General features: G+C 41.2%; 1 protein-coding gene across 2 annotated transcripts in view; it reads left to right on the forward strand.

The window, feature by feature from the left end:
* The first annotated feature begins 2,702 nt into the window (after positions 1–2,702).
* TAB2 (TGF-beta activated kinase 1 (MAP3K7) binding protein 2) overlaps positions 2,703–13,482 on the forward strand; it is a 140,302-nt gene continuing 129,522 nt past the window's right edge. Inside the window, exons 1-2 of one of the 2 annotated variants that reach the window (XM_067542381.1) lie at positions 2,703–3,055; positions 12,101–12,179. The gene's annotated coding sequence lies outside the window, so the exon portion shown is untranslated. The remainder of the gene's footprint in view (positions 3,056–12,100; positions 12,180–13,482) is intronic. The other variant, XM_067542382.1, reaches the window with a different exon arrangement.

Consider the following 13,482-nt stretch of genomic DNA (forward strand, 5'->3'; position numbering starts at 1 on the left):
AACAGTTTTTTGTTGGGTCTTGTAATAAATTTACAAAACAAGGCTCTGCAATAGATTGCTTTGTGACATTGGAAATAAATATATAAGAGAATTTGAAACTAGATACTGGAAATGAGTGCAAAATAATCATAGCAACTATGCAAAAAAGACTTAAAATAATGAAACCATAAATTTGTTTCATATACAGTGCAAAAAATGTGCTCATAGCTATACTTCCCAGTACATGAGGTCAGTAAAGTTTGAAATAGCGGTACAGGAAGGATTGACCATCAGTCTGTAAATGCAAATGATCAAATGGGTGTAACATGTCTACAGAACAGGTTGCAAAAGAGCCTTAAAGTATATGATTAAGTGTGTAACCACCTAGGATGCATTAAGGATACATCAGAAATACATAATACCCACCGTATTGCCAACAGTATGTGCACCACATAAAGTCTTGTTAGCACTCAAGGTTCAGAGCTTCCATCCTGACTTTCATTCTAGACCCTTTCATTTTTATTATTTGGTTGTATTTGTTTGTGGCTATTTTTTTAGCTGATATGTTTTACTTTTTTTAATCATTCAGCAGATACTGATTCATGTCATGGGATCCCTGGTAACCCTCACCCATGTCAGCAGATTGGGGCAAGGTAATAAAATTCAGTCTCTCAACAACACTTCCTTTGTCAAACTATTATTATATAAAGGATCTGTAGACCTCTGCAGAATTAGAAAATGGATCAATGTTTACCTAAACATGCATTTTGCTTCTGTATTTCTTATACTGAAAACATACTTTTTGCAAAATCTTTTTTTAATTGCATGTGTAAAACCTCACCTCGTGTTGGACACCTCAGCTTTGTGCTGTAGTTGTTCCTACATTTACTGCAAATAAATCTGGTCTCTTTGTTTATCCAGGTATTCTGTCTTTATGCCAATTTTAATTAGATGCACTTCAGGTTTTTTTATTGCTTAAAATTTTCGGTTGGAAAGTACAGTTTTTACAAGCGCTGCAAACATCCACTGTTCATTACAAAGTCAAGTTTATTCCTTGCAACTAACCTTGCTTTTAACCTAGTTAAATTATATACCAAAAGTAATTTGGTTTCCAATTAGTCCATCTGTTAACTCAAAATCCGCTTACTAGGTAAACAAGGTGGGTGAGGGAATATGTTTTATTGGACTACTCTCATAAGTCAATAATGCCATTTGATGGCTGCTTTCTTCCACAGAAAAGACACTTTTCCTATTTTTCATGGGGAGACGTGGTGTTCCTAACTTTTTAGAATGACTCTGTCTAGCAGTTTGTATACTCTCCTAATGTATTGTATTGTAAACCTGCCACTATCTCTGAGGTTAGCAGCGCAGAAGACTTCATCTTTAGCTTTCTCTGTAATCCAAATTTTCCTGAAAGCAAGTTGTAAGTCCTACAACTTCCACTTCTCCCCCCGGGTTCCCTTCTAGATTGAGAGATTCAGGGAGCTTCATTGGCTCAATTTTTTTTGCCAAAGGTTAAGATTTTTTTGGTGGTAACTTGTAATACTATTTCCTGGCTCCAGTCACATCATGAGTCAGGATTGCAAAAGACTGCAGATTGGCTCAGTCACCCAGCAAGGTCAGTATTCACTGACTTCACGACTGTTACAAAAAGTGAGCGTAAATGAAGAAACTAGCAGTAGCAGCCTGAGAAATCCATCTGGGAAAAAAGTGAGTTCCTGGTTGTTATTGCACATTGTGCTAAAGGTGTATGAATGACCTGACCTGCTTTTTATTTAATAAAAACTTGAAATGCCCTAATATAACTGTGACATCAATTAAGTCTTTTCTTTAATAGGAATTTGATCAAGCTTTGCAATCTGTCTCTTCGGACTCATAGCTAGCTAACAGTGACCCCTCCAACCTCATGGAGTCTTGCCACTGAAATCAAAAGGTGTATGTACAATGTGAGTGCAGGGATTCACCTGCACAGAGTTCATTTCTCCAGGTGTAAGTTTCTAAAACTGAGCTTACTTCTCAACTTGCCTGTTACCTGTCCAAAACTAAAAGAAATTCAGACTTTTGTTTTGTAGCTAGTAACAGACCAACCACTAATAAAAGCAGACTGAAAATGTTGTATGAATCAGTCTTCCCACACAATAACTCTCTAGGGCTCTCGTCTCTTTCCTGTGCTAGTCTCCACTTTTTCTCTGTAGATGCAGATGCATCTTTTCTTGTCTTCTCTCTTCCTTATCTGTATCTTCTTCCTTCAGGCTGATTTTTTTACCCTCCCCAACCTCTTCTACAGTTTGACCTACTTACCTTCAGTGTCATCTTCCCCTCCCCCCTCCCTTCATTTCTCTATCAGTTCAAATCTCCTAGGTCCTTTCGCTCGCTCTTTGGACCTGCCGGGCTACTAACGGCCAGCTCTGCTGCAGGGCTGTAGGCAGCTCCTCTTGCAGAGGTGCCTGGAATCGGGCAGTCAAGTGCCCGCTGCCACCTCTCTCGTTGCTCCGGGACCCTCGGTTGCGGGCGGGGCTCCTCCCGCCCTCGGTGACTTGACAGCCCTAGGAGCGGCCCGCTGCGGGGGTGTGGGGCGGGGAGCCGGGCACTTGCACACCAATGCCGGTCCCGGGCGATGGAACACACGCCGCGCGCCCTTTCCCCCCGCCGAGCAACGAAGGCACCGCGCTCGCGCTCCCCGGCTGCCCTGCCCCGCCTCCCGCGCCCGTTAGCACGCGGGGCCAACGGACTCTCGCGCTGTTTGGTGGCCGCCATATTGTGTGACACTATTTTGATTTGGGAGCGCAGCGAAGGGGCGGGGGGGGGGACGGGAGCGACGCGGAGCCGCCGGAGCGGTTCCAGCTGAGGACGGGAGCGGCGCCCGCAGACACCCACCCGCCCAGCCCGCGCCTCCCGCTTCTCCCGCCCGCGGCGGCGGCAGCGGCGGCGGCAGCTCGGACCCCCGCCCCCTCCCCCCCCCCAGGCGGCGGAGCGGCGGCGGCGGCAGGCTGCGGGTCGGCTCTGAGGTGTCCCTCCTGCCGGGAGGCGGCGGCACTGGTGGCGGCGGCGGCTGCTGCCGTGGTGGGGGAGGAGGGTAAGGCTGACCCCGTCGAGGCGGACCTGGCGGCTGCTCCTCTCCCGGGCGGGGGGGAGGGTTGCTCGGCCCGCAGGCCTGAGAGGGGCAGGGGCTGCTCCCGGGCGAGCCACCGGCCCTGGCCCGGCTCCGCTCCGGAGAAGGGCGGCCAGACAGCCGGTCCGCGGCCGGGGAAGCTGAGGCCTCTGCACGGGGGAGCTGTCGGTGGAGGGAGCAGCGCTGCGCGCGGGGCGGGGTGGGGACACCAAGCAGCCGCTCGGCCGGCCGGGGAGGGATGGAAACTATTTCCCTTGTCGAGTCTCTGATGCCTTCCCTCAAGCGGACGGGGTTGGGTCGGTGTGGGGTGGCCCTCTCCCTCCTCGGAGTGCGGGCGGAGGGGGTGTGAGTGCGGCTGTGCCTCTAGGGGCGGGGGTGAGGCGGACCCTGTCCTGCCACCTCTCTTCTACCTGCGGACATGGGCTGCTCCGACCAAAGAAGGAAAGGAAGCTGCATTCATGAGAGCTTGTTTTGATGTTTGGGGGGGAGAGGATGTTGCCAAATAGCTGACAGGTGTCTGTTGGCTGAGAGAGTCTGCTGTTTGGGGTTGTGTCAGAGGGGCGATTTGTGTGTGTGTGTGTGTGTGTGTGTGTGTGTGCTGCCGATGTTGTCTTCATAAGATTTGGCTGCATTTTGTAGTATATGTGGGCTGTTGGGTTAGTTTCCAGTTTTCAAGTTAGTTCAGTTGTTCAGAGGAAATTATTGAAATCTTTCACATGATAGAGGTTTCTAAGAGAGTAGCTTGAGACGGTTTATCTTTTGCCCTGTTATAAGCTGCAGATACACTATGGAGAGATCAAATATGGAGCTTCATTCATTGAAAGGCATCTAGTTACATTTGAAACGTTGAACCTTATTCAGATTGTAAGCTCTTTGGGGCAAGGGCATTTGTACAGTGCCTTAGACATGACTGCTGCCCCTGGGCACTACTGTAATACTACTAGGAAGTCATAGCTTTGCTCTGTAGAACAGACTTAAGGTGTCAAATGCCTATTTTAGCCATCTTAGACAGAGTAGATGGTGGTTTGAGGGTTGATACAGACTAACTAAATAGTGTTGTCATTCCAAAATTTGGCTTTGAAAAGAATATACGGTACACAGTTTTTAGCAAATTCAGGATGGGGATGTTAGGTTTTGAATGAATAAATACAAAATCACTCTACTAATCATGTTAAAGTGTGCGATAACATGCTTTTGGATGCTGTATAAACTAAACTTAAGTCTCGCCTATACTGGGAATTGACCATATTTTCAGTAATCAGGATCCAGCAACCAGGGTAGTTCAGTGCACTAATCATCAGCCATCATTTGTTGAAATCAGTGTTAATCCCCAGTATAGACAAGGTCTAAAATTGTAGTTTACCAGAGGAACACACATATTTTAATGCATTTTTTTTTATCTGGATTGCTGTAGAATGATTTCAATCTGGGGCTTGACAAGTCCAATCCCTTCGTATGTGCTGTTGGCAAATTGGAAGCTTCCCTTGACACACTACACTTTTATAAAAGTCGATTACCTAGGTCTAATCTTTCATTTAAATGAAACTATCAGTCCCTTATGGTGGTTAACCTCTTGACTGGGAACCAAAGGTAAACTATTGCAATGCTGTCATCTCAAGTCTTTGGGGGGGGTGGGAGGGGCTTGTTGCCTCTGTTGTTGCTCATAGCTTTCCTAATCTGCAACAGAATGAAAACTGAGCTGATTCTTGTTCGTTTTCTCTGTTAGGCATCGGGTTCTGAGTAGCATCAGTGAAAACTGACAAGAATTGGGCCAATTTTGTGCTGCTACTGCATAGGAGATCTATAAGCAGTAAAAAAAAGCAGGCACTGAAGCTGGTGGCACAGCCCAAAACAAAGGAGCTCCCTTCATCTCATAGCAGCCAGAAGCTTGGGTCATGCTAGAGCAGCAGAGAAACATTTTCTGTTTTACCAGTGAAGAGTGTGGAGGAACGGGTGGTGGAGCAGAAATATTCCACACACCAGCTTTTAAAGCACTGTGCTGGTGCTGGAGGAATATGAAGAGAATAATATTCTTCCTTTCCAGGAGCCAGATACTTCAGAAGGGAGGCTGGGAGACTTGAAATTTACTACATCTACAACCTGGAGTTTGGTATAAAAGATAGTCTCTGAACAGGATTGAGGGAAAGCACCCTCTTCCTTTCCAATTTAGTAGATGACTAGTACATTTTTCAAGACCCGTTGAATTAAATTTGTCGTTTATTCAACAGATTATTTTTGACTAATTTTTATATAGATGTGCTAATGAGTTTTAAAAAGCTTTTGACAAACTACTTGTGTATGAGAATATAAATATTCAAAGCTCAAAACAAGGTTGCTTTTTACCCTGTTGCAAGTTCCCCACTGGTACTATGAGCATTTATGGTTGGAAATACTGGAAGAAATAGTCTGTCAGGTGTGATCTGGAGCTTCTGAGATAAGTATAAACTTAAGACATGAGCAATCACAGTGTTGGTTTTTGTTTTTGATCTAGTGCAAACTGAATATTGAGTACAGTTGCTGTTTGGTGTTTTTACAGGAAATAGAACAAAAATTCCAGTGATTCAGAAATTGTAGGTGTTTTTCAAAAGTTTTATACTCAAAGCTTAAAATATTAAAGTGATCAAACTGAAAGTTAATCTGATTCTAGTGGTGTGTACTGTGTTCATAAGGTAATTTTTTTCAATTATGTGTTGGAATTATCTTTAGTTTAAAAGTGCACTTCAGTGTACACTTCCTAAAGAGATTTGACAGGACAGACCCTAAAAAACCACTTGTGCCATAGTTAGTAAACCAGTCTTGATTGGATCCTATGTTCCTAAATGCTGAGTTTTAAATAACCTTATGGTAGGGAGTAAGCCATCCAATTCACCACCTGATATTGGCTTTTGAGTATTGATTGTAGTTGATATCATTAAGATATTTCATTAAAATAGTGCTTATATTTGATCTTTCTGGTGGAATAAAGGGAAGAAACCATATCATGAAAATGTCAATCTTGTCTTGGACTAAGGGTTCTTTTAGGTCTGCCTTACATAAATGCCTCTAGTAAAATTAGGAGACTTCTTTAACTATATTCAGCTGAGTCAGCAAACTCAATTATAGGGCAGAAAATACTCAAGCTAGTATATAAATGTTCACTTACAATTGTTTCTAAGCATATGTTGTGTATTGGTCAGCTCTGGGGTGTCACTTATTCAGTAATACCACATTGTAGTCAACTAGATCTAAATTACTTAGCATGATTGATCTGGTATGACCTGACCATGCAGTGTGTTTATGGTATTGTGGTATTTCTGGAACTTAGTGTGTCCATTGTTGAATGAAATGTATTTCTAGTTAAAGAACAGTAAACTCCTCCTAAAAGAGATTTTGTCTTTTTAGAGAACTTTAGAAATTGAGATGGGAAGCAACAATATTGCACACTTCATTGTGTTGGCAGGGCAAGCTCTCTAGTATAATTTGCTCAATAGTTTATTTTATTTAGAAACTTCAGTGATAAACTCAGAGAGAAAACAACTTCTGGTCTTGAATAAAATCAGTATTGCACTTTTAGAAAAATGTTATGCATTATCAATTTTTATAGCACAGATGAAGATTTCACTTTAATGAGAAGTTTATAACTTGCTCAAATCCTAGTAGCAACATGTGTGGAATTTGATTTTTCACTTACTCTAACTTCAGGAAAAGTAATATTTCAGAATGGACAGCATTTTTGCTGTGCTTAGTAGTTATTGTATGTAAGAGCTTTGATTTAGGAGTAAAACTTAGTATAAAATACGTCAAAGGAAGTTATGTATCAAACTGGTAAAGAGTAAAGTTAGAGCTTTAAAAATCTTAAATATAAGCAGTTACTGTATTGCTCAATTTTTTACTGTTTAAAAAAAAAAAAAAGGCAAGCATTATCAAACTAGTTTTTGTTGCTATCTGTTTAGGTACTTGTATGGCCCCCATCACTCAAAATACCCAAGTATTTTAAAAATAGAAATAACAAAAAAATAAACTATTTAAGCTTAGAATTTAGTGTCAGGTTTATCTCATTTAGTTGCATCTTAAAATATTGAGTATTTGCAGATCAGTATTTTTCAGAAAACTGATATTTTTGAGTAAATGACTGTATAAGGCGGAAAAGTTTACTATTGCAGGCATTTTGGAGCACTTGTCCCAGAGCTGATTTGTGTACCCTTTTCCAAGATCCTTGTACTATCTGTGATATATATCAATAGTAATGCAAGGCTGATAAGTGAAGGTGCAGACATTAGGGACCTCTGTATTTGTGTGTAAAAATACTTACCACTTATCTATATTGCTGTTTTTGAGGGCAGTCTTCACAGGTGACTGTTGTTCCCAACCAGTCCTTGGAATCATCATTATAAATTTGTATACCAATATCTAAACAATTCTCTACTTTAAGAAATGGGTCACCATTATGGTATAGTAAGTTGAAATAGAGCAACAATTGATACATGATACATCCCAAAAGCAAACAAACATGAGATGTATAGAGGTGACCAAACTGTGGCCTTTGAACCCTCCAATGCTCATGTTACATCACTAGCACAGTTTTAAGTAGTGCAGTAGAAATGTTCATATTTGAAACTGTGCATAGTAGTTGACATTTATTTATGTACCTTTTCTGTCTCCTGTTCCCATGGGTTAGTAATGGGAATGGGAAGGATATGGGTCCATCCCATAATTCTTTTTAAAAGTATTTGTAGCAGAGGTTTTTTTGTCTTCTAAACCAGAAAAGAAGGCAAGCCAGGACATTTACTCATTACAAATTGAAGATAGGGGCCACAATTCCACTGTCATTCTTGCCCAAAATGTTTGCTCTGCTAATCTAACACTTACGGTATGATAGGTTTTCACTGCAGAAAAAATGTTCTCAACTCAGGTTAGCTATAAAAATAGCAGTGAAGATACAGCAACTTGGCTTTTAACTTGGGTTAGCAGCTTGATTTCAACTCCAGGCTCTTCTATGAACTTTAACTAACCACTTTGCTAAATCTCAAATGAATTATTAGTTTCAGTATTTTCAAATAATGGGAATAAAATTGGAACTTTTATATACCCCAATGAATCATGAAAGAAACATTTTTAACATTGTTATCTCTAAATGTATGTAATAGGAGAAAGCAGTGGGCAAGAACTTGTTGGCAGACAAGTTTATCTTAGCAAGTATCAAAGTTTTTTTGCTACAAAGGGGTAGCTTCTATTCTTAGTGGATGTTGCTCCCTGGTGGGTAAAATGCTTTCACCATTATTACTCTAATTTCTTCATTGACAAATGTAGAGATGTGTTGTATATAAATCTAGTCTCAAGGTCAAGGAAAAAATATGTACATGGGCTATCTGGCTCAGTCATACAAGGGACAGACCTGACAGAGAGTAGCTCTGAAGGGGGACTCAAAAATGTGTGCAATTGTGGGTTGGTATAGTGTACCAACACTTTTTCCCTCGGTCAGTCTTCACTGTTCTACATGTTGTTGAAGTTCTACATGTCACAGTGGTGAATGCTGTTTTTGTGAGTGTCTGGTATATAAACCTCCCGTTGCATAATTTGTAATTATTTAGCTGACTTACCCAGTCTCCTATTGGTGTATTCTTTCAAAGGTACAATATACCTTTTAAAACTTCTTTTTAACAACTTAAACAAAAATTGAATTGGATATGAAAACTAAACCCTTTAGGAACCGACAGCTTAAACACAAACTGCAGCATCTGTAATTATTAGGAAGAGTGGTCTTTTCAGAAGAATAATTCAAAAGGAAATACCACATTTTTTCTGATCAGAGTAAATATTTTTAAAGAACTTTTGCTATCAATCTGCTGCTTCATGAGCTCTGACTATTAATGTGCTCAGCCTGATGAATGACTCTTGTTTTCCTGAAAATTGGCTTTAAAAAATTAAAAAACAAAACCTTTCTACAGGCTTCCAAGACGAGGGCTTGAAAAATTTCCCTAGAACTAGCTCAGCAATTAAGTCTATTGGCCTAGGTGAAAAAAGTCTGCACTGCCACTCCCACTGGAAAAACACACTCATGCAATGCAAAGGAATAAATCAGTTGTGCATTGTATCTAACTGTAGCATTTGTCAATCAAAATTCTGTTTAATAAGCTTTTTTTTTAAAGGGAACGCTTTGTCTCTTGTGCTTCTTATACTTTATTTCTTCTTTCTGGCTTCATTCCACACTCTCCCCTGCTATAGTTTATGTAGTATTTTGAGTATGGTGTTACCTCATTTTTCCTTTTCTATGTATCTTGTGGTCTTTCTATTCTTTTTCTGCATTGTATTCCTTCTTCCACCAAACACTTTGTTCTCTATCCCACGGTACTAGTTTAGCTCCTCCATCTCTTACTCTCTTGCACATCTCCCCTCACATGCACCTTCATCCAGCTCACATACATCTCCCCCTCAACACCCCCCTCACCCTGCCCCCTGTTCCTGATTATTCCCCCTATTACTTTTCAGTTAAAACAGATTTCCTTGTCCATTGTGATGAAAGAGCAGTGGTAGCAGCCCTTCTGCTCTCCTATTCCTATCTTAAGCAAACAGCACTGGTCCCCTTTCCTGCTCTTCCTTCCTTTTAAAGTAATAGTAGTAGCCCCTGTGCAGTCCTACTCCCATGCTTGCCCTCTTCCCCTAAAGGGAAAAGGTTAGGTGCTGCAAAAGGCTCTGTTCACTGACCCCATTCAGTTCAGTCACCTGTTCCAACTTTTAACTTTCCCTGAGCTGGGCATCTGGATTTTTTTCAGGCCCAGGCTACAGCCTATCTTAGGCTGTGCCTTCACTAGGAATCTCAATAAATCCCCAACCAGTGTTAGCACTGATGGGACCCTAGTGTGGATGAGGCTTCTGAAGCTGAACCATTTTTTAACTTTCTTGTTAGATTAAGTTGTCAGGATGCTAGTTTGAGGTATTTTTGAAAAATTGTCAGTGTGAAACAAATGTTTTCAACATTGTCTTAAGAAGATGCCCCAAATTAGTATTTTGGTGCCTCTCTTTCCACATATTTGTTCCACTTTTGTTTTACTTTAGAAGTTTAAGGGTTGTCATGTCTGTCCTTCAGCAAAACAAGGGAAGGACTTGTGGGTCTCTGAGGATGTTTTGTTTGAGCTGTCATGCTAAATTACATTGTGGAAATTTTGTACAATATATTTTGGTATGAGCTAGAGGCCTTGACTAGGATGGGACCGCATTGTGCTAGGCACTGTACAAACATATAGTAAAAAAAACTCTCTGCTCCTAGAGGGCTTACAAATAACAAAATCATCCCTTATCCAAAGTATTTGTTGGGTGTTGGGGGATAAATAGACTTTAAACAAAAAAGTGGATTTTAAACAGTCACTCTACTTAATGCTAAGTTTTCAGCTGCTGTAATGACTAAATACCATTAGTTCTCTGGTGACTTTAAGTCGTATCTACCCAGGGAATTTTTACAAAAAATCATTACTAATGCCTGTTCACAGCACTGTTACACTGGTTCAGCATTGGTACCTGTAATGCAGCTGGCTCTGGTAACAGTTTTCAGCACTGTCTTGACACACTGCTGCCGTGTAATCATGCTGGAAGATGTTAACTATGACATTACCATGTTGGAGCCTGGTTGCACTTAATGTAGTTCCATGTGTAGATTAGAAATAAAGGTTGACCAAAAAGTGGTGAATCTTGAACTGCTTCTCTGTGACAAGTCACTGAGAACTCCTGGGTGGAATTAAGAACTTGACTGGCCAGCAAATTTTAAACCAGGTGAAGCTATATTGTTCTCTTAGAGACAGGGCTTAACGTCATTGGGGGTGAGGGACAACAGTTCCTTCTCCTTTATAAACAGCAGACTTTCTTCATTTCTCATGCTTGAGGGAGTGCGTTTCTCTCAGGGTTCCCCTTTCTTAGTGGCTGGTGAAGTGAGGACTTGCCAAGCAGAGGAATGTGAACAAGGCGAATTGCTATTGTCTGGCTGAGAAATTTCTGGTCCTTCAAGCCCTCTTCTCACTAGGTGGAACAGCAGCATCAACTGATCAGAGATGAAGTAGCTTATCTGTCTTTTCCACAAAAGTTCTTTTCATTAACAGCTCCAAGGAGAGGAGAGAATGGAAGAGCAGACACTAAGCAATTCCCTTCCTCTCCCCCATTCCAGAGGGAAAAGATTCCAGGAGCCATGTAACAGCCTGTTATCTCTCTCTTTATTCTGATGCTCTGTAGTGAAGTGGCTGTGGGGTTAAGTAAATTTAGGTGAGGTAAAAGAATACAGGTTTACATGGGAACGAGTGGGCAAGGATGTGGGAGGAAAAACAATGTTGGAGGGGCCAAGTGATGAGGGGGAAGTTAATTAATGGGAAATACAAAAAAAAAAACAACCCAGAAGACGAAGTAGGGAAAACAGTGGAGTGGTAAAAGGAAAGGAAGTACAGAAAACTTAGCAGACACTAACGTTTTAAAATGATTGTAGCTTGGTGCCAACATAGTACAATAAAAATACTCTATAAATGTGAGGAGGGAGTGTGTGGTGGTATGTTACAGTGGATTAGGTGGAGATGCACAGTGTTCAGTATTTCTGTGGCTAAGAGGGGAAAATAACTTGCCCTGAGCCTGCTTGTTTTGGTTTATTTGGTCTCTTGATCTTTACTAGCTCCAACTTGCCTCTGACAAGTTAAAGCTGAATAGTAGATAATTTAACTTTTTTGTGTTCATAAAATGTCTCTTTAAAACTACTATAACATTTTCTAAAATGCAGTCAATTGTATCTTTAAAAAAAAAAAAAAAAAGTGGAGGGGAAAGGCGCTCAGATCCTCCATTGTTGTTTGTTTTGTAGCAATTTTTTTCTCCATTCTTGCCAAATTGAAATTATGGCATTTATAAGAATTGATGGGTGGAGTATCGGGGATGAGTCTACCTCCCTCCACAGCAATATGTGTTGCATGTACAACTGCATGCAGTTTTTGTCTTGCTTGGTTGGACCTTTGTTGGAACTCCTTTCAGCTACATTTATTTTCCCCTTTCTCTTTCCCGTAGTGCAACCCATCCCTACAAGATGATGCAGTGCCACATCACAACATTACTTTGAGACCTGTCACCAAGAACACCAAAACTGGTGAGCTCCCCCTCCTGCTATGAGCTACTTTAATTACTATTCAGAGAAGTTCAGGAACATTAGCTAAACTGGCCTTTTTGCTTGTTCGTTCACCTTTGGAAGTGACAGAAATACTGTAAAGGAAAAAAGCAATATTCTTGTCACATTTGATTAAAATATTGAAAATATTAGGGCCCCTTGATTTTTTTCAATTTGTAGCTGCTACTTAGGAATCTGTCAACTGTTGTTGAAGCAGTTTTTCATTAAAAGATGTTTGAAACGGAACTCTGAGCTGCAGGCTGTCTTAGAAACAGAAGCATTGGGTCAGCAAAAATAGGTTGCATTTGTGTGAGCACTGCATAATTTTTTCGGGAGGTATGGCTTTTTAAGCAGTTTCCTGTGACCCAAAGCCTGCTGCAGAGAGGTTCAGCAGATTAGTAAATCGATGCTCTTCTAAGGCATATGGCTGTGTCTGATGTAGAGCTTGAAAAATCTCCTCCCTGAGGGTGAGTAGGAAGCTTTTCCAGTTGTCTGCTATCAACTTCTGCAGAATCTAAGGTAACATAAAATAAAGTTTCTATTCTTTTATGGTTACAAAGATAACCTACCAATTGTGAACCAAAACTGTGCTGTCTCTTAAGTTTGCAGAATTCATGTGCCTCTACTCCAGTTTGCTTTGTCAAACTGCAGCAATACAAGATTAAAAAGACTAGTCAGTTTCAAAGCTGCTATCTAGAGCAGTAATGGAGCACTGAAACTGACAACAGTTTTTGTCAGCTGTTGATTTACACAGATTTTTAAACAGCAGAAGGGGCAGATGCTGAAACTGTTCATTGAGAGAAGAGAATAGGTGAGGAGACACTCCCTTGGCATCAGCCAGAAAGGTGAAGGAGAGTAACAAAGTAGTAGCCATGACACACTGCAGTTAAGTGTGGAAATAGTGCAGTCTTTAGGGACTGGGGATGGCTGAGTGCATGACATTTCAAATGTCATTGTCTGGTAAGTGTTTCACATATGGGATTCGGGGACTGTACCCTGTAGGATCTTACTACCCTTCCCTTTCCCTGCAACGAAGAGGATAATTGGCTTTTTGTAAGGCATTATCCCTGAATGTCGTTGCCCCACCTTCCGTTTAGGAGTAAAATCCTGGCCCCATTGAAATCAGTGGGAGTTTTGCCATTTATTTCGGTAGGGCTAGGATTTCACCATGGGTCTCCAGCTTGCTTAGTAGGAGACTAACAAATGCCACCTGAGAATATAGACTGGAACAAGAGAAGGAAAGACTTGTAGGATAAGTTAGAAAATAGAACTACAGTTTGTAAAT

Source organism: Emydura macquarii, unplaced genomic scaffold (assembly GCF_026122565.2).
Source record: "Emydura macquarii macquarii isolate MOO-44397 ecotype Brisbane River unplaced genomic scaffold, CSIRO-AGI_Emac_v2 contig_705, whole genome shotgun sequence".
Classification (NCBI taxonomy): Eukaryota; Metazoa; Chordata; order Testudines; family Chelidae; genus Emydura; species Emydura macquarii.